This window comes from Solanum stenotomum, chromosome 2 (assembly GCF_019186545.1).
Source record: "Solanum stenotomum isolate F172 chromosome 2, ASM1918654v1, whole genome shotgun sequence".
Taxonomy (NCBI): Eukaryota; Viridiplantae; Streptophyta; class Magnoliopsida; order Solanales; family Solanaceae; genus Solanum; species Solanum stenotomum.
Window position 1 is genome coordinate 74822550 of NC_064283.1, and position 22114 is coordinate 74844663.

Below are 22114 nucleotides of genomic sequence, written 5' to 3' on the forward strand. Positions count from 1 at the left end.
TAGTTGGACTAAAATAGGAAAAGACTAAACTAACCTTCATTAGTTCACCACGCCCAGGTGTCACGAGCCACCTTCACGAGCTGTGGTGAGGACCACGACCCGTGGTCCTACTTGTGAAGTGTGAGGCAGTGGCTAGGATTTGGTGCCACAAGCTCACAATGCCTAAGTCGTCTTCACGAAGGGTTCCACGAGCCATGGTCAAGACCAAGAGCCATGGTCCCTTCCATGAAGCTTAGACAGTAGCTATGCTACTTTGTGCCCCAAGCCACCATGCCTAAGTCATCTTCACGAAGGGCTTCACGAGCCGTGGTCAAGACCACAAGCAGTGGTCCCTTCAGTGAAGTTTGAGACAGTAGCTAAGTTTTTGGGGGGCCATTCTACCATGACCAAGGCAAGGCCACGAGCATCCTTCAAGAGCCATGGTGGGGACAATGATCCATGGTCCCACTCGTGAAGGGTGAGGCAGTGTGCTCAAGCTAGGGGCAGCCTTGGCCTTTCGCTTTGGCTTGGCCCCTTTGACATAGCACTTGTCCCTTGGCTTCGACCCTTATAGACCTCATTTCAACCCTAAATGATCTTCTAACATACATGAAGTTATTTTATGATTTTTAACCTTCACGTTTGGGCTCTAGTTTAACCTACCATTTTTCAGGGTGTTACATATATATATATATACTACCTGAAAAGCATGAACTCCCTAACTTGAATATTAAATTACTATAATACCCCCAACATAAAACACCCAATTCATTATATAGTGTACATTTAATATAATATTTATACACACTATATTATAGTAAAATCAAACACCTTTTCACATTGATGGGTAGTGACTTTTCTGAGAGGTTATGACTTTGTTTTATAGAGTTGTGACTTTTTTGATGAGTTATGACATTATCGAAAAGTTGGGATTTTTCTTAAGGGTTGTGACTTATCTGGAAAGACACAATAAACACCTTTTCATACTATCATTTGTTGTCTATAAATAGAGGGGGTTTCTCACACTTTTAAACTACGAATTTTGGGAGTTTTCTATTCTTCTACTTAAAACAAGGGAAATTGTGAGAGTTGTTCGATTATGCAATTACAATACTTTTGTGTGGGTAAATTAGATAGATCAATAAAATTGATGCAACAAGGAGAATGAAATAACTCAACTTCAAACGAGAAGAGTATCGTGATAATTACTATGCACTCATTTTCATATCCATAAAATATACTTTTGCAGACACTCTTACTTGAAAAGAAGTTCAATGATTTTCCGTTGCACAAACTACAACTTGGTGTTCAAAATCTGAAAAGTCTCAAACTGTTGGAGAACAAGTATTTGATCAAAAACTTGTTTGAAGAATCAAAAGTACATTTAATAAGTACCCTTTCGTTTTCAATTTATTTGTTGTACTTTTATTTTTATTCAGTTTAATATAGAATGTTCTTTTTTCTTGGGGGTGAGGACGCATCTTTAAGACCACAAAATTAAAAGACATTTTTATATATTCTACGTATGGTCCTTAAATTAAATGTCTTCTTTCTATTTGAAAAATTCATATCAAATTAAAATTAGACCAATCTATATCTATCTTCTTTTTTTTATCTACACTATCTTACAAGAAAGAGCTAATAACTTAAATGTTAAATTATTATAATACCCCTAACATAAAACAACAAATGTAGTATATCTTCTATATTTTATATTTTATTATATTTATTTATGTGTATTATATTATATTAAAGGCCGACAACTTTTCACATTGAAGGGTTGTGTAACACCCGGAAAACTAGTTGGTGAAACTAGAGCCTTATGTGAGAGTTTTAGTGTTTGATGTTTGGGTTAGAATCGTAAAATGGCTTCCTGTACTTAGAATGACGGGTTTAGGGTTTAAACGTCAAGGTATGACTCCCCAAAGACCAACCAAAGGGTCCTTGGCGGGGACCCTAAAACAGCACCAAACCTGCCCAAAATAGTGATCTACGGAGGGACCTACGCCCCGTAGGGTGGTCCACGCTCCGTGGGAGATGGTCGTGAAAAAAGGCCCAAGTGAGGGGCTACAGAACCCCAACCCACGCCCTGCCAGTACGGGTCGTGGGTCAGTCCACGCCCTGTAGGTAGGGGTCGTGGATTGGGCCTGTAGGCTGCCTCAAGTCGGTAAAGTTAGGGTCTTTAGGGAAATTCCTAATTAAGTTAGTTTAATGTGGGGCCATTTTACATTGTTTTAATAGACCTATATAAGTAATTTAAAGTCATTAGCTAACCCATTCAACTCATAATTCTCAAGACCCGAAGTCCATAACCAACTTTCCCCCAAACAAACTCTCTCTAGAATTCCAAGGAAGAAGAAAGGTGAATCTTTTTCTCTCTCCTTTTGTTTGTGCTTCCACCCGGGCGCCTGGTGCCATGAAATGATTGAGAACTACGACGGGGTCATTTCTCTGCCGTCAACTCGACGTCGTCGTCACCTGCAAGATAAGGCATATATGGTTGAAGAATCAAGATTTTCTCCTCAAATTCATGGTGAATCTTCAATAAGGCATGGTATCTTTTCATCTATGGGTAACTTTCACCCATAGAGCCCTTCCAAAACTCATGATTTCAAAACTTGAAAACCCAAAGGTTAGGGTTTGACTTTAATCTCATGAATTCCTTTCAAATTCGTTTTAAATGATTGAACTATGTTTGTTTATTATGGATGTATTGATTATTTTATATGATTTTAAGTTGAATTAATCAAGAATCCATGAATTACCCTATTTTCTCAAATTGGATCTTAAAGTGTGAGTATTGATTGATGCAAGTTGAATGTTTTAGAATTATGAATGTAATGAATTGATTTACTTGAATTATGAATTAATTGGGGATTTTCTATTGTTTTGATGTTGAATTTCTCCCAAGAACCCATGAACCCCCATGTCCCCAATTTGTAACTTTGTGATGTGGGTGAATTGTGGTGAGATGAATATTATCAGATTATGTTGTAATAGTTGAGTTATTTTAATGATGTTGTCTTCCATGTTTAATGTAGTAACCCTAGATGTGATTGGTTGAGTGTGATCCTTGATCCAAGAGGGGTAAAACATGAGAATTTTGCCTAATTGTGGCTTCATGCTTATACTTTATGAACATGATTATAATCCAAATATTCTACGTGAAGACCAGTCTACGCCTTAACCCACTCACTCTCTCGAGCTAAGTGTGTGGATATGGGACTAGGGTTCACTCTCTCGAGTTGAACCTCATGTCGACCCACTCACACTGGCCATCAATTCAGTGGTCTTAGTTTTACGACCTCACTCTCGAGCAAGCCGAAAACACATATATGAGATTATATCTGCAACTACAACCTCATTAAGTTCATCCACAACCATTAAACAAAATCACATTTAAACTACGATTAAACTATCAGCAAGCAAGACCCAACAATTATCTTAACCCATATTCGCTAAATCACACCCCAAGAATTGGGGTTTTTAGCCACACATCAAGAGATTGAAATTTATACCTAAATGAGCTTGCATTCAAATGGGTATGAAGATTTAAGTCTTGCTATAGGCCAAGAATGAATAATTCAAGAGACCCAACTCCAAATCTAGCAGATGAAACCCTCTTCTTCTTAAGTCTTCAAAACCCTCTCAAAAATAGAGCAAAAATACAAAAAAGTACTATTCTATGTGAAAATTATAATAATGGTTCCACACTAAAACTAAAACTAAAACTCTAACTAATATTTATAGTTATTACAGATTTGTGCTGCAGCGGATCGTTCGGCGTCATTAGTCGGAATCGCCTATCAACTCGGCGATTCACCTTTTGGTGTAGTTCACCGCTGTCTTGTACCATCCTTCAGCATCACCGTGCTCTGGGTCATTGGGTGACATGGTACTGATTCGCGAAACTTCTCGACGATGCGCCGACTGCTCCATTTTTCCACCGACTTGATCCTTTCCTTCAGGGTTCAGCACACTGGAACAAAAGGCGACATAAGACCCTTCAGCGACTCGCCAAGTGGACTCGGCGATCCTCAAGCCTTCATCTCTTCATTCTTTTCAGCCTTTTCCTTCCTTTTTGCGACGTAGTGTCCATGCTTTCCTTAAAACTTCAAATACCTGAAACTTGAAGGTTTTCATTAGATATTGAGATAAAATAAGCATTTGAGGACACGATTTCTATTAAAATATAGCCCTAGATGAGTACAATTTGTGGACTCATCAACACCCCAAACTTAAACNGGAACAAAAGGCGACATAAGACCCTTCAGCGACTCGCCAAGTGGACTCGGCGATCCTCAAGCCTTCATCTCTTCATTCTTTTCAGCCTTTTCCTTCCTTTTTGCGACGTAGTGTCCATGCTTTCCTTAAAACTTCAAATACCTGAAACTTGAAGGTTTTCATTAGATATTGAGATAAAATAAGCATTTGAGGACACGATTTCTATTAAAATATAGCCCTAGATGAGTACAATTTGTGGACTCATCAACACCCCAAACTTAAACTTTTGCTTGTCCTCAAGCAAATTCAAGTTCAGCCGTTCAAAACGGGTGTCTCAAACAGTGCTACACAAGACTCAATCATGAATGCACACAACAAGACTCAATTTACTTATGCAAGGATCAATTGTGTACTCAAAGATTCAAGTTGTGACACATTATTACCAAAGATTCTCAACCTTGCAATACTTGTTTCAAATGCAAGTTCAAGCTCAACAAAAACCTTCGAATGCCCTCACACAAATGATGGTTCCATTTTCACACGCAAAGGTATAATAAATTTAAAGTTCAGGAATCAAATACAACGCTCACACTCACAAAGATGAACACAATCCATACTTTCACCCATAGGTTTGCCCATATTTTCCAATTAACATTTATTTCAACTTTCTCAACATCACAAAGGTTTTTTCAAGGCTTGTAACAGAGTTGAGTGTAAAGGTATGATCATTTTAGGCTCAGTGACTTTCATCCTCATAAAATGTGGTGCTCACAACACTTCCTTCCCTTTTTCTTTATCATTTCCTTTAGTGCTTATAAGCCATCCTATTGTTCACTTTCCCATGGTGCGTTGGAAACCCCATTTCTTTTTTTTCAACTTTATTCCACAACTTTTCTTTTTCATTCTTTTTCTTTTTCTTTTTAGTCTCTCTTTTTTTTTTATATGGAAGGGTTCCATTTTCCTCAAAACCATGAGGAAGTTTCTTTGCACTTCTTGGCTTGCCTTTATCTTTTCACTACACCTCCAACTTAGGCTTTTGGCCTAAGTTGGCTATTCAACTAACCACAACTTCATGAGGATTATGGGTGATGGATTAAGAAAGGTGTAGTTTTCATCAAGTTTCTTTCAAAGAAAGGTAAGGTTCAAGGAGTGTTCAAGAGAGAATCACATGCTCACAAGGTATGTCATAAAGCGGTATATGTCAAATTGGCTCACACTCATAAAAATTGCCTAAGATCATATCAAGAGAAAGTCTTACTTAGTCAACTGGACCAACAAGGCAAATTCTAGGTGTTGTAATGCATGGTTCCAGGTAAGCTTATCACACAAGGCATCGACACTTAAGTCAAACAAGACTCCACACTTTTGCTAGTGTGCAACGGTCATCACAAGAGAATAGATTTGATAACTGGCTAATACCAACGAGATGCAAAGAGTTCACATATTGTCTATGCAACTTCATTTGGCCTCATCGTAGCAGTGCATTCATGTACGTTCGATTAAGAGCACTATTCAAGTCATCGATATTGATTGGAACTGAGACTCAATTTTTTTGCAAAAGAACAGCCACATTCAACACATAAGAGGTGACAAAAAATGAAAAATTCAAAAAAAATCGGAAGGGTCAAAATCTTTTTGCAATGTAAAATAAAAGGAGCTTTAAGCTCAAACATCCACAAAAAACAATGATAGTATCAGTTAAAATAGAACAACCCAAAGATAAGCACAAAACACGAGCATTAATATTCACACAAAAGGTGGGCCTCACCCCACCACAAATAAAAGTAATTTTTCCTCAAATGCAAATGACATAGAATATCCAAAATATAAAATAAAGAAAGACAGAGAGGGAGGTAAAGAAAAATCCTGTCTACACCATTGCTCCATCAGTACCTGATGTGTCAGACTGGAATTTGATAATGGCCCCCGAAGCTTCTTCAGAAGATTCAGCAGCAGTTGACATACTAAGATTGTCCAAGTCATGAGCCGCCAAAAAGGAGTGGATAGCTGTGAAGAATCCACGTTTCCACGAGGGAATAGTAGGGTCTTGGGGATTTGTTCCCTTGCTGGTACTGGGTTTCTTGCCTTTATTATCCATTTTGGGAGTATTTGTTGCCTTTGTATTTTTCCTGAAGTTGTTCGCTCTTGTTTGTCGGGGTGGCATATCTCTTCCCGCTACTTTTGCTCTAGCCATTTTTTCGTGCTGACTAAAATGGAATTGATTCGCTAGGCATCAATGTAATCCAAGTCCCGAACACAAATCAACAACTAAAATACTCTAAGAGTGTAGGGATACTGAAATAGAGTGTAGGTGTGAGTTTGGGCAGATAAAAAGTGAGGGAAAGTGAATGAAGTTGAAATTTTTAAACCTTTGGCTTGCAAAGACCGTCCAGTTTTCGCCCATTCGGCGACATTATTTCTGATCGTCGAACCTCTTGGCCATTCGCTGAATGAGCACTTGACTCACCGAATTTTACAGGATCTTCAGTCATCATGAAGGTCCAAACGGCAGTTTCCATCGTGATAGCCGACATGGTCGGCGATTCGCTAATAAACTCCAAATCTCGCCGAGTTTTACAGACTCCAATATTGACGATGTCTTGAGTCAAACGGCGGGCAAGGTCAGATTCGCCGACTCCTTCGGCGACTCGCCGACTGGATCTATTGCTTGCCATCCTTCACTTTTTCAAACACTTCTCATACTTTAACTTGTACAAACAACACACCATTATTTTATTTAAGCAAAAGAAAACAATAAATGGGCTTTGGGTTGCCTCCCAAATAGCGCCTTAGTTAAATTCGTGGCACGATGCAGCAGCGCCTTCAGGCGTCTTCTAAATACACCACTTCAACTAGAGAAACCTCTTAACGATCCCCAAGGTATAATTTTAGACGTTGACCGTTCACTTTAAATGGAGGTCCATCCTGATATTCAACTTCTATAGCACCATTGGTGAACACTCGTGTTAATGTAAAAGGTCCAGACCATTGGATTTGAGCTTTCCGGGAAAGAGTCTAAGTCAAGAGTTGTATAACAAAACTCAATCTCCTACCTTGAAGTACCGCTTGAGTAACCGAGCGTCATGCCATTTCATCATCTTCTCTTTGTAGATGGCTGAACTTTCATACAATCTGAGTCTAAATTCATCCAGTTCGTTTAACTGCTCTACCCTATCCCTTGAAGTTTTTAACCAGTCCAAATTTAAAGCTTTCAGTTCCCACAATGCTTTGTGTTCTAACTCGACGGGAAAATGAAAAGCCTTACCATAAACCAACTGATATAGAGACATCCCAATATGTGTTTTGTAAGCGGTACGATATGTCCATAGTGCATCATCGAGTTTCATCGACCAGATAGTTCTGTTGACATTTACTGTCTTTGCCAAGAAGCTTTTGATTTCCCGATTTAACACTTCGACTTGGCCACTTGTTTGGGGATGATATGGGGTTGCTACTATGTGTTTCACCCCGTATTTGCTCAGTGCCATTGAAAATCACCTATTGCAAAAGTGGGACTCTCCATCGCTAATGATTGCTCTCGGGGTGCCAAATTTTGCGTAAATGTAGCGTTTTAGAAATCGCACAATGCTTATTCCTTCGTTGTTTGGAAGTTGATGGCTTCCACCCATTTGGAAGCATAATCTACAGCCACCAAGATGTATTTATTTTCAAATGAGCTCACAAATGGGCCCGTGAAATCAATCCCCCAAACATCGAATAGCTCGACCTCTAAAATAGGAGTGAGAGGTAATGCGTGTCTTCTAGACACTCCGTCTTGCTGCTGACATTGAGGGCATTTCTTCGCGAACTCATGTGCATCCTTGTAGAGGGACGTCCAGTAATATCCACTCTGAAGAACTTTAGCGGCGGTGCGAATACCACTGTGGTGTCCTCCCACTGGAGATGTATGGCAGGCATGGAGAATTTCGACCGCTTCTTCTTCTGGAACACATCTTCTAATGACATGGTCAGCACACTCTCGGAATAAGTATGGTTCATCCCAAAAGTACTTTTTAACATCTAACATGAACCTCTTTTGTTGGTAAAAGGTCAACTCATCCGGCATCAGCCCACACACAATATAATTTGCAAAATCTGCATACCATGGTGTATGTTTGAGAGATATTGCAAACACATGTTCATCGGGGAAGGAGTCGTCTATGTCGACCTCATGCTCGGCATCTGCCCTTACTTCCAACCTTCATAAATGATCAGCCACTTGATTTTTGCATCCTTTTCGATCTTTTACCTCAAAATCAAATTCTTGTAATAGTAGCACCCACCTTATCAATCGTGGTTTAGCATATTTATTTGCCATCAAATAAAGGAGTGCAACATGATCAGTATGTACGATTACTTTGGTGCCTAGAAAATATTCTCAAAACTTTTCAAATGCATAGACTACTGCAAGCAACTCTTGTTCAGTGATCATATAATTTTGTTGGGCAGTATTTAGAGTCTTTCTTGTGTAATAAATTGGGTGAAATAGTTTGTTGTGCTTTTTCCCCAATACGACCCCCAATGCCATACCGCTAGCATCACACATTAATTCAAAAGATTCGAACCAATCAGGGCTAATGATAATCGGGGTGGATACTAGTTTCTCTTTCAAACACTGAAATGCAGCCAGACAAGCATCATTAAAATAGAATTTCACTTCCTTCTCTAAGAGTTTGCATAATGTGACTGCAATCTTTGAGAAGTCTTTAATGAACTTTCTGTAAAACCCTACATGCCCCAAGAAGCTGCGAACACCCTTCACTGAAATCGGCGGGGGTAATTTCTCAATGACCTCAATTTTTGCCATGTCATCTTCCATCCCTTTTTGCGACACCTTGTGCCCAAGAACGATATCTTCTTTCACCATAAAGTGACATTTCTCTCAATTCAAAACCAGATTCGTTTCCACGTATCTTTGGAGTACTTTCCCTAAGTGTGTCAAACATTCTTCAAACGTATCCCCTATGACTGAGAAGTCGTCCATGAATACTTCCATAGAGTCTTCGACCATATCTGCAAAAATAGAAAGCATGCAACGTTGAAATGTTGTTGGGGCATTACATAGCCCAAATGGTATCCTTTTGAATGCAAATGTTTCATAAGGGCAAGTAAAAGTGGTTTTCTCTTGGTCTTCCGAAGCAATAGAAATTTGATTGTAACCGGAGTACCCATCCAAAAAACAATACCACCCTCTTTCTGATAACCGATCAAGCATTTGGTCCATAAAAGGCATTAGAAAATAGTCTTTCTCGGTCCATGAGTTAAGCTTTCGGTAGTCCATGCATACTCTCCACCCAGTCACTGGTCTTATCGTCACAAGTTCTCCTTTTGTATTTGGGACTACGGTTATACCTCCCTTTTTTGGTACACATTGCACCGGACCTACCCACTTACTATCTGCAATAGGGTAGATCACTCCCGCATCTAACCACTTGATGATCTCCTTTTTCACCACCTTTTGCATTTGAGGGTTCAATCTCCGTTGATGTTCCACACTAGGTTTACTTTCACTGTCGAGCCGAATCTTGTGAGTAAAGATGCTAGGAGGAATTCCTACTATATCGGCTATTGTCCATCCAATAGTTTTTATATGCTTCCGCAATACTTCAATGAGCAATTGCACCTGCCTTTCAAGAAAATCGGCTACGATAATCACTGGTAAAGTACTATTGGCTCCTAAGAAGGCATATTTGAGATGAGATGGTAGGGCTTTTAACTCCAGATTTGGTGGTTCTTCTGTTGATGGCTTTGCATGAGGACTTTCTCTATTTTTCATGTCAATATACAACTTGATTGGATTCCTTGAATACACTCCTAACCCTGATAAGGCAGCTACCACTTTCTCATAGCCTTGAACTTCTGATTCATCATCATTGGCAAGTACAGATTCAAGGGGTTAATTCTTGCGCATTAAATGGCTCACGCTTGCCACTGCCTCATCTATAACATCCTCAGTAGACACCATGTGGATATTACTTGGTTGCTTCATGGATTTAAACATATTGAAGGTCACCTCATCATCGTTCACACGAAATTTCAATTTCCCGCTTTCGACACCCACCAATGCTCTCCAGTAGCTAAGAATGGCCTTCCCAAAATGATGGGGATTTCAGCATCGATCTCACAATCTAGAATCACAAAATCAGCCGGAAAGANATTCAAGGGGTTAATTCTTGCGCATTAAATGGCTCACGCTTGCCACTGCCTCATCTATAACATCCTCAGTAGACACCATGTGGATATTACTTGGTTGCTTCATGGATTTAAACATATTGAAGGTCACCTCATCATCGTTCACACGAAATTTCAATTTCCCGCTTTCGACATCCACCAATGCTCTCTAGTAGCTAAGAATGGCCTTCCCAAAATGATGGGAATTTCAGCATCGATCTCACAATCTAGAATCACAAAATCAGCCGGAAAGATGAACCGATCTACTTTTACCAATATGTCATAGAGTATCCCCACGGGGTGCTTAATTGACCGATCCGCCATAAGGAGTCTCATTGTGGTTGCCTTTGGTTCACCCAAACCAAGTTGCTTGTATATTGCATAGGGCATCAAGTTAATGTTTGCTCCTAAATCGCACAAAGCTTTAGCGAATTAGAGCATGCCAATTGTGCATGGGATTGTGAATGCCCCAGGATCTTTTCTCTTAGTGATTGAATCATTTGTCATAATTGCACTACAACTATGGGGCACCTCAATCGTTTCATAGTCCAAGCTCCTTTTCTTTGTAACCAGCTCTTTCATGAATTTGGCGTATCCCAGCATTTCCAACAATGCTTCCACCAGAGGAATGTTAATTGATAAGTTCTTGAATAATGACAAAAAAAAATTAAACTTCTCCTCTTCATTCTTCTTTTTCAAACGTTGGGGAAATGGTGGAGGTATCTTGGGTAAAGGGTGCATGACTTTTCGAACTTGAACTTGTTGCTCTGCTCCCTCAGGTGGTTCTTTAGTAAGGTTTTGTCGAATAGGTAATTCTTGTTCCTCCACACCTTGGTTCTCTTCATGCTTTTGAGGAGACTCATCTTTCATCACCTTTCCTATTGCCACCTTACCGTTACGGGTAACTACAGCCAGCTCTCTTTCAATATCTTTCATCGATGTTTTGGACGTTAATTGAGGTGATAATAGACTCAATTTACCTTCCAGCATTTTGATGGCATCAGCATGAGAATTCACTTTACTGTTCAATGATGAAAAGTCATCTTTCATTCCTTTAAGCAAATCATCAGAGCCCTAAACTTTATCGAGTATGCGCGATAACAAATCATTTACCCGAGGACTATTTGCACTCTCTTTAGATTTTGGGCTTTCACTCAAGTGAGTATGATCCTCCTCATGATCATCCTACTCAACCCAATCTTGCCAATATCTCCTTGGTTTTTCACCCCTATAATAGTTCCAACCTTGATTTCCGCCCCACGGTTGATATCGTGGGTGGAAACCCTCTTCTTACCTTCTAGAGTTCCAACCTTGATTCTCCCCCGGTCGTGAGTAATCGGAGGAAGAACCCTCCTCAACTCGGAATACTCCATGTGTCCCCTTCATATGTTCTTGTAGAATTTCCATTTGAGATAACATCTTCTTGATGTTTTCGTCCCTTTCCCTTTCTTTTTCGATTTGTTCTTGCGTTAATCGGAAGCACAGTGGGGAAACTTGATCATCTTTGGTGGACCATGTTTGGTTTACTTTAGTCATACCATCTAGGAGAAATGAGGCTACTTCAAATTATTGTAACATTATTCCTCCTTGCACCAATTGATCAGCTATCCCTTTTTTAACTGAGTCCAGACTACGGTAAAAGTATTGGAGCAACAATTCACCTGGCAGTCCATGCATTGGCACTCACGCAAAACTCTCTTGAACCTTGTCCATGATTCGTGAATTGATTCACCCTCCTTTTGCTTGAAATTCTGAATGTCGTCTCTCAGTTTCATCACTCTTGATGGAGGAAAGAATCTTTCGTGAAAATGCCATAACCAGCTCCTCCCATGATTTGATGGAGTTGTTTGGACACTCGACCAACCATTTAGTAGCTCCTCCAGTCAATGATAATAGAAATAAGCGAAATCGTATGGATTCTTGAGATAAATTCTTGAACGATAAAGGGGTGCACACTTCCACAAAGCTTTGTATATGTTCGTGCAGATTTTCATGCTCTAACCCTCCAAATAAACCTCTTGAATGTATGAGCTGGAGTGTTGCGCTGGTAACTTCGAACATTACATTTCCTTCGACTTGTGGCATGAAAATTGCACCCATCTCACCTACGTGGGCGGGGTTATAAACACTATTAACATCATCAATGTCATCTCGATGAAAAGCACCACCCGCTGGGTGCCTCGCTTGGCAGCTATTCTCCCCGTTTGCACTCATATGTCCTGTTGTGACACACAAATACTCAAAACAAAATTGAAGATTAAGTTAGTAAACTACAACTAAGAAGAACAAAAATTCTACTAATCTAAAAATTCTCAAATAACACCACTCCCCGGCAGCGGCGCTAGTTTGATGTTTGCATAATCAAGGACAAAACTTCCAATGCAAGTGTCTATGATCGTGCAATAGTATAATCACCCAACCAAGGGTTGGGATCGTCCCAAGAGAGTGGTTTTGAGAATTTATAGAAAAACAAAATTCCGTTCTAACTAGTCGTAGCTAAAGATATTAATGAGTAAAAATATCGTAAATTAAAGTGGGGGGACATAAGAGTGTCAATTAACAATGGGGGCTTTTGTCACTAGTAAGTAAAAAATAGCAAAATAAATAAAGGTTTCTGAATAATAAGAGGGGATCCTTGGGATGTGACGGGAATACGGGTTAATCTAGATTATTGGGTACATGGTTTCAATAGAAGATTCATAGAATAATTGTGACTAGGCTAGACTTTAAAGGGGATAAGCTCTCTCTCGAGCAACTTACCCCGTTTCATATGCATTCCTCTCAGACACCCATTTGCTATGTGAAGACTAGCCTACGCCTTAACCCACTCACTCCCTCGAGCTGAGTGTGTGGATATGGGACTAGGGTTCACTCTCTCTAGCTAAACCTCATGTCGACCCATTCACACTGGACATCAATTTAGTGGTCTTAGTTTTACGACCTCTCTCTCGAGCAAGCTGAAAACACATATATGAGATTATATTTACAACTAAAACCTCATTAAGTTCATACACAACCACTAAACAAAATCACATTTAAACTACGATTAAACTATCAGCAAACAAGACCCAACAATTATCTTAACCCATATTCGCTAAATCACACCCCAAGAATTGGGGATTTTAGCTACACATCAAGAGATAGAAAATTATACCTAAATGAGCTTGCATACAAATGTGTATGAAGATTTAAGTCTTGCTACAAGCCAAAAATGAAGAATCCAAGAGACCCAACTCCAAATCTAAAAGATGAAATCCTCTTCTTCTTCAAGTCTTCAAAACCCTCTCAAAATTAGAGCAAAAGTATCAAAAAGTACTATTCTATGTGAAAATTATAATAATGGTTCCATACTAAAACTAAAACTCTAACTAGTTTTTATAGTTATTACAGATTTGTGCTGCAGCGGATCGTTCGGCGTTATTAGTCGGAATTGCCGATCAACTTGGCGATTCTCCCTTTGGTGTAGTTCACCGCCGTCTTGTACCAACCTTCCGCATCATCGTGCTCTGGGTCATTGGGCGACATGGTACTGCTTCGTGAAACTTCTCGGTGATGGGCCGACTGCTCTATTTTTCCGCCGACTTAATCCTTTCCTTTCGGGCTCAGCACACTGGAGCAAAAGGCGACGTAAGACCCTTCAGCGACTCGCCAAGTGGACTCGGCGATCCTCAAGCCTTCATTTCTTCGTTCTTTTTAGCCTTTTCGTTCCTTTTTGCGACATAGTGTCCATGCTTTCCTTAAAACATCAAATACCTAAAACTTAAAGGTTTTCATCAGTTATTGAGATAAAATAAGCATTTGAGCACACAATTTTTATTAAAATATAGCTCTAGATGAGTCCAATTTGTGTCCTCATCATTGCCTTGGAGTTGTTTAAGTATGTTAGTAGTCCTACATGTACTACCTTGCTTATGAGAATTTATAGAAGAGCTATCATGCGTATTTCTGGTTGTTCGACGATCTAATACTTCATCTTGTCGTCGAGGTCATGTATCAATTATGTGTGGTTGAATGTGGGGATCATTGAATCCAATTTTACTATTCTTAAGAGGTACTCTACAATTTCTAAATCTAGCATTTCGATAGTATTGTTGGAGTGGTTGTATGCTTGGAAATATCCCTCGATGAGTATCTGATTTCTAAAGACCAAATTTTTTATAGCTTAAACTCATGGGAAATTGGGTTGTGAGATGGAGATGTTGATAAGAACTATGATTGTTTGGGTATTATGATTGTGTGTTGACTGGTTCAGGTTCACCTCTAATTGTGGCGAGTTTTGATTTAGGATTTTATCATGGTTATTTGAGAAAGGATTCGTCCTAATGTTTGTGTCAAAGTCCTTGATAACATGTTGAAGACATGTGTACGATCAACTTTGGTGGTTATTGGGAATAGCTTTGTGGTTAGCTAAGTGTACATATAACAATAATTATCCCTCGAGCATTGTGATGACTTCATTGAGACATTGTAAGGAAGATGTGTAGGTATTCAATTGGTTGGTTTAGGGGTAATGAGATTCGGTAAAAAGGGCATGCGAGACAAGTATCCCTAGTAATTCGATGATTCAAATACTACTTTACCCTTACTTTAGTCAGTCTTTCCTAGTTGATCACTCAGGGACGAGTGATGGTTAAATTGGTATCTATTGTAACGACCTGATTTCGTCGTTAGGGGAAAGTCAATGGGAAAGATTGGGGCTAGAAAACTTTTTCGTAGTAACTTGAGATTTTCTAGCCTAGTCTAGATTTGGACGAAATCAGAGTCAATGAGGTCTAAGGAAATATGGTAGCAATCGGGTGACTTATTTATTATTTTGATTACATGAGTGGTTCAATAAGTCGTTAAGTAATCAGTACGACTTTACGAAATTGAATTTGGGTGAGTAGAACTCCCGAACTGATCTTAGTGTGAACTGATATTTTTTTAGTGTCATGGGATGATGGTGTGTTATGAAATGGGGATTTTGGAATTCTTTAAAGAGCTCGCTGGTTCGTACAAGCAGCTTTGGCTGAGATTTTGGTCGCTCTGGCGGTGCTGCTGTAGCGGGGTGAGGGCCACTGTGGCGGGCCAGACGCGACTTAAAGTCAAAAATAAACCCCAAAACGTCTTTATTTGGCACTTTTTTATTTTTAGAGCTAAGGAACGAACCCCAGGCAACTCCTACTCGATTTTCACCATTCTTGAGGCTAAAGGTAAGCTTTTCACTCCCTGAATCCATTTTTCGATCTATAGAACGTAATAGAATGGATGAATAGTGATGGGGGAGGGTTTTGTTATAGATTCTATGGTGGAAACAACCATAATTTGTATAATTGGGATCATGGGTTTGATCTAGGGTTCATAGAATTGTTAGTAATTCGGGTAATTAGTGATTGTTTATTGATTCCCGTGTTATTATGTATGTTTTTAGACCACGAACAAGCGGGAAGAATCCGAAAAGGGAAGATTCAAGTACCTTAGGGGATTCAAGCTTGGATTCGAGGTAGGTGATGGTTTTGATTCTATGATTGTGTGATGTATGTTTGTTCTTGCTTCATTATGATACTTGTATATATATGTGATTGTTGCATTATTGATCACCCTAATTGTAAATGAGATAGATGAATGATGGTTACCATGAAATCATGACTTAAATGTATGATCTTGAGGATATACTTATGATTGTGATTGTGGTGTGTTGAATGGATCAGTTGCCACGTTCCAACATAACTAACTGGGATCGGTTGCCACGTTCCGTCATAACTAACTGGGATCGGTTACCACATTTCGGCATAAATATGGGATCAGTTGCCACGTTCCCGCATAAACTTTGGATCGGGTACCACGTTCCCGTATGCTAACAGTTTGGGTTTGTGTTCCATGAGAGGACCATTGAATTGTGTTGTGTATATAGTTGTGATGAGTTCGTTCATATCTAATGATGATTGATATTGGAAGACGGTGTATTGCTCTAAATTGATATAACTGTGATATGTGAGAATCATGAAGTTGTTCATTGTTCGTATATGTTGATGATATTGTATATGTTCGATATGTGCATGTGATTATATTGTTGTATTGACTAAAATATGTTACACTTAATGGGATAGCCGCGTGATCCTACCAGTACACTGTGGTTGTGTACTGATATTGCACTTGCTCTTTCTTTGTTGAGTACAGGGCATTTTCATGTAGCTATTGATAGACCTCAGCTAGGTGACTATTGAGCTTGATCGGATTCAAGTGTGAGCCAATTCTTTCAAGCTGCCATGGATCTTTCTTATTTAAGTCCACCCTTTTCAGACTTAGACTATTTGTTTAAGGTGTTTTGTTTAGCTTCAGGGTTATACCTTGTTCTTAGACTTGTCGTTAGTAGAGTTTTGGTACATTGACTTTTAGGTTCTAGGGGTTGAATTTCCGCATTAGTTTGGTTAGTTAATTGTTTAAACCCTGGAGTTTATGGGGACTCCATTTTTGTAGTCATTTAAACCTGCTTCCGTATCTTTAAATGCCTTAATTTTCATAAAATTTGTTGTTTGGGTTGTAGTAATGGATCTCCCACCGGAGGGTTTGTGTGGGTCCCACTCACAATGGTCTAGTTCATGACACCTATGGACTAAACGTTTAAGCTTTAACCATTCGCGCTGCAATAGCATTCGTTAATAATAGCGAAATGAAATTTCTCTATTCTTTCATGTCAGTTATTAAGAAGATCAGAAAATAAGAACTAAAATGGGGGGACCTAACATAAACTCGAAATCGTGACCTATGGACTAAACGTTTAAGCTTTAACCATTCGCGCTGCCATAGCATTCGTTCATTATTACGAAACGAAATTGATTTATTCTTTTGGATAAAAGGGAAGGAACCAAAATAACTATATGGGATTATTTTAGTTGTTTGATGAGTCCACAAAGTGGACTCATTTAGGGCCCTATTTTAATAGAATTAGTATCCTCAAATACCTCTTTTATCCCAATATCTGATAAAAACTCTTAAGTTTCATGTATTTGAAGATTTAAGGAAATCATGGACACTATGTCGCAAAAAGGAACAAAAAGGGTGAAAAGAGTGAAGAAATGGATGCATAATCATCGCCAAGTCCACTTGGCAAATCGCCAAAGAGCCTTACTCCGTCTTTTGTTCCAGTGCGTAGAGCCTTGAAGGAAGAGGATCAAATCGGCGGTGAAAAGGAACAGTCGGCGTGTCGCCGAACAATTCAACGAAGCAGTACTATACCGCCCAATGGTCCAGAACGCAGAGATGTTGTAGGCAAGCAAAGAAGGCGATGAGCCAGACGATGGGCGAATCACCGAGTTGATCGGCGATTCCCAGTAACCTCACCGAATGGTCCGCTGTAGCATTAATTATGAACACTATAAATACTAGCCTTATGTTAGTTTTAATTATCAAGCTTCATTAGAATACTCACATTGAGATATTTTATTTTGTAACTTTTATTTTCTCTCAAGTTTGAGAGGGTTTTTGAAGACTTGAAGAAGAAAGGGTTTCATCTTCCCCAAATTGGAAGTGGGCCTCCTTGGTTCGTATTTCTTTGCCTAAATCAAGACTTATTTCTCCATACCCATTTGATATCAACATCATTGCAGGTATAATTTTCTATTTCTTGATGTGTGGCTAAAAACCTCCATTCTTAGGATGCGATTTAGCAAATATGTGTTGATATTATTGTTGGGTCTTGTTTACTGATAGGTTAGATGTATTTTAATGGTGATTTCACTTAGTGGTTGTGGTTTAATTTAATGGGTTTGTAGTTGCAAATACAAAACCACCCATGTGTTTTCGGCTTGCTCGAGAGAGAGGTCGCGAAACCAAGACCGCTAGACTGATGGCCTAAGGAGTGAGTCGACATGAGGTTCAGCCCGAGAGGGTGAGCCCTAGTCCCATATCCTAACACTCAGCTCGAGAGAGTGAGTGGGGTAAGGCGTAGGCTGGTCTTCATGCGGCAAATGGGTGTCCGAGAGGAACCCATTTGAAACGGGGTAAGTTGCCCGAGAGGGAACTTATTTCCATCTGCAGCTTAGCCTGGTCACTATTATCTTGCAAATTTCCTATCGAAAGCATGTACCCAACGATTTATATCAATATATATTGCGGTCACACCCCAAGAACTTCTTCCTATACTTGAATTTTCTCTTTATTTTTGTTGTTTTAACTATGCTTGTGAAAAACCCCCATTGATATTTGACACTTTGGTGTCTCCCACTTGAATTTACTTTGTTTTTATTCTAGAACAAAATTCTAGTCTAACTACTATTTTCACTATCACTCCCTTGGGACACGACCCCAACCCCAACCCTTGGTTGGGTTACTATATTATCGACGATCGTAGACACTCGAACTATAGGTTAGTGTCGTTGGTCACGATAAGCATCATTGTTCATCTAATTAAAAGTACGTGAGTATACCTAACACTTTGATAAGACTAGAAGATGTAATTAAATATATTTTTTAGAACATGAATTACTAACTAATCGTAAATATATTGTTACGTATTTGTGTATGGTAAGACTCAATATTTTTTGTATCAAATAAAAACTCTCTCAGTAGAAGCTGTCTTTGGAAAGTGTTTCGAAACTTTATGTACAAGCTATTAACTTGGGGAAGACAAACACTCAAGTGTCTGCTGCCAGGTTCTCGTTTGACATGCAATAAGCGGCTAGCATTAATTATTTAGATTTTAATTGATTTTACCATTTTTCTTCCATTTAACATCTCTTTGTAAATTTTATGAAATAAAATTGAAATTTATTGTGATACTTAATGCTACGATCAAACTAAATCATCTATATATTTGAGTATTATATAAACAATAATATCCCGTCATATGTATATCATTTTAAGTATACTGATTTATTTAATTTTTGTATGATTTTTCTTTTTTTTTTACATGTATTATAAAACTTCATCAAGAAACATAATATAAACGTAAATATAAAGACAAGAGTTGGTTGAAATTAAATTAAAAACAAGACTGTACATGATAACTTAAAATAAAATAGTGAATATAACCCTAAACGGAAATTGAAGCTTAATAAAGTCTACATAATATTACTGGCAGAAACACTACCGTCAACAGTACCGGCACCACCACCTGCAGCGACAGTATCCAAGGCATCAGCAAAACGAGCCAAAGCTTCAAGGCGGCAATTCAATCTCCACATTTCATAGTTAAGCTCTAAAATTTCACCACTGAGGTTCTTCACACTGTTATCAAGTAATGTAAGCTCAGCGATAGGGTCTACCCGTCCCCCAGTACTAGGATGGTCGTTTTCTTTCTCTGGCGTAGACATATTATAGATTATAGTGTGTTATAAGATAGAATTATTTAGGATTGTGGGTAGAAGATGACTGCTTTTTATAGTAACGCTGGTTAGTCTAAGAGCTGCATTGGTTATTCCAAGGGCTTCCTTTGTTAGACCAAGAGTTGCATTTGTATATAATATAAAATAAAATAAAATTTCACTCATTAAATCTTCAATATTTTTTAAAGATATGAATTACAATAAAACATAAACAAAAAACAAAACTACATAACATTATCATATATTCCGTTCAAAAACTCAAGCTACATCAACATAAAATATAAGAGTAAACTAGGGTGTAAAAATAAAGCTAAATAACATAAAAGTAGACAAACTTTACTAATCATTATTCCCCAACACCTCCGTCAACATATGCACCACCAGTAGCATCCTCTTCATTAATTTTAGTAGCTAAAACATGAATACAACCTGACAACCTCCAAATTTGATTCTTAAGATATGAAATTTCATCAACGAGGCAACTCACTTTGTCACTAAGGAATGCAATATCCCAGACGATATCTCCCTGTCCTGTAATACTAAGATTCTCGTTTATGTTCTCTGAGGAAGACATGTTAGGGATTAAATTATATTATTTTACAGGATATTTATGTATTAATGGTAGACGAATGACTGATAATTTAAAATAACCCACAATTACATTGGTTAAGCCAACAATTGATTTGGTTAGTAATTCAAGAGTCGTCTATTCAGTATCCCCAAACGTTTCAAATAATAAGATGGAGTCGTTTGTTAACCTTTTTAGGTGTAATGAAGTATAAAATATACTAAAATATAGAGTAATTCTAATAGAAATTAAAAATAAACCACAATAAAAACGAAAACGAAATGAAAACATAATACATTACTAAAGACATTCATATCATTACATCAAAAAGAGACTACCACTAAACATTACAAGCACAACCCCTCTCAATATTATCGACCCGACCACCCTCAATATTATCTGCACCACCATGGTTATTATGTTCCAATGCATTATTAACCTGAGCAGAAAAGTTAAGAAAAGAACGAGACAAGGTCCTCACTTCACGCTTAAGTGCTTCCATTGCACGATTGAGGTCATGTACTTCGTCCTTTAGAAGTTCAATCTCCCAAACCATGTGAAATCGTCTTCTACGATTATCATGTGTGTTTCTGTTGACTGAAGGAGGCATGGTATTGATTTAAGAACAAAAGAAGAGTTATGGATATTTGGTAGAAGAGTAAGTTATTGAAAGAAAAGTATACCTATAGTTGCAACTATTTAAAGCCCATAAAGTACAAAGGCAGAATTCATTAGTTCAAACGGTCACATTTGTTTTACAAAGTGTACATGAAAAGTCTTTTATTTTGGAGCTGTCAGAAAACAGATCCTTAGCCTCATTTGACTGAAGATTTTTAAAAGATTCCATCAGTTTAGACTTTTACTTTTTTTAAAACATTTAAATTTCCTTATTAAATACACGAAATCAATTTATTTAACGTTTATTTAAAGAAAAGATTAGACTAAAAGCATAAAAAAATAGAAAACAATCACAACATATCTCGTCCAATAAAAAACAATTTAATCAATAACAGTCATAGTGTCGACATCAACGAAATCAAGAAGATGGTGCTCATCGTTTTCTTTGCAAACAACAATGTCTACCATGTCCTTATCACTACGATAAATAACAAATTTCAAAACACCCCCCTCAACCAATCTTTCCTTATGAATAAACAACTTCCAACCATTAGAGAACCTCCTCTGGTTCTTCGAACCGCAGAAGCCTACAGTTTAAGTGTGTTCACTTGCAAATGTTCTATCCGGTTCAATAAATGTTAACAAAGTATCTGTTGGGGTCTACCGATTGCGGAAGCCACTACATAAAAGAAAGATAACAAGACATTAGTTCAACATGTTTTTAATAAAACAAACAAATAGAGGAAATAAAATGAAATATTTTACCATTCCATTTAGCGTCACGTATTGTCTACTTAGTCTCACTTTGAAGTGTGGTAGGGGAGGATAAGAGACTGGTATGAAGTCTGCCATTTTTTCAATGAGAGAAGATATTGGTGTATAAGGTAGACTGTGTTGTGTATTTATAGGAGTGTTTAAAATTTCAGAGTTCCCACCAAAAGTTAAACTCTTCATTCTTTATTTACTGAATAATCTTTTTAAGAAGGAATTAATTTGGTCCCGATTTGATTACCATAATTATATTATACAATAGTTATAAACAAGTTAAAAGAGTCATGTTATTAAAGTAAAGAAGATAATTATGAATTTTTTGAAACTTATTATACATAATTAGAATAATAAATATTCTCTTACCATATTCTTTACCCTTTCTCTATTACTTCTTAAAAGTATTACTAATTTGATTAAATATTAAAAATGCTTCATAATTACTCCCTCCGTATTCTTTACCCTTATTCTTTAGCCTTAA

At 38.1% G+C, this 22114-nt stretch overlaps 1 pseudogene; it reads right to left on the minus strand.

Annotated features, from left to right (window-relative positions):
- Nucleotides 1–334: 334 nt before the first annotated feature.
- LOC125856308 (uncharacterized) overlaps nt 335–22114 on the minus strand; it is a 90932-nt pseudogene continuing 69152 nt past the window's right edge.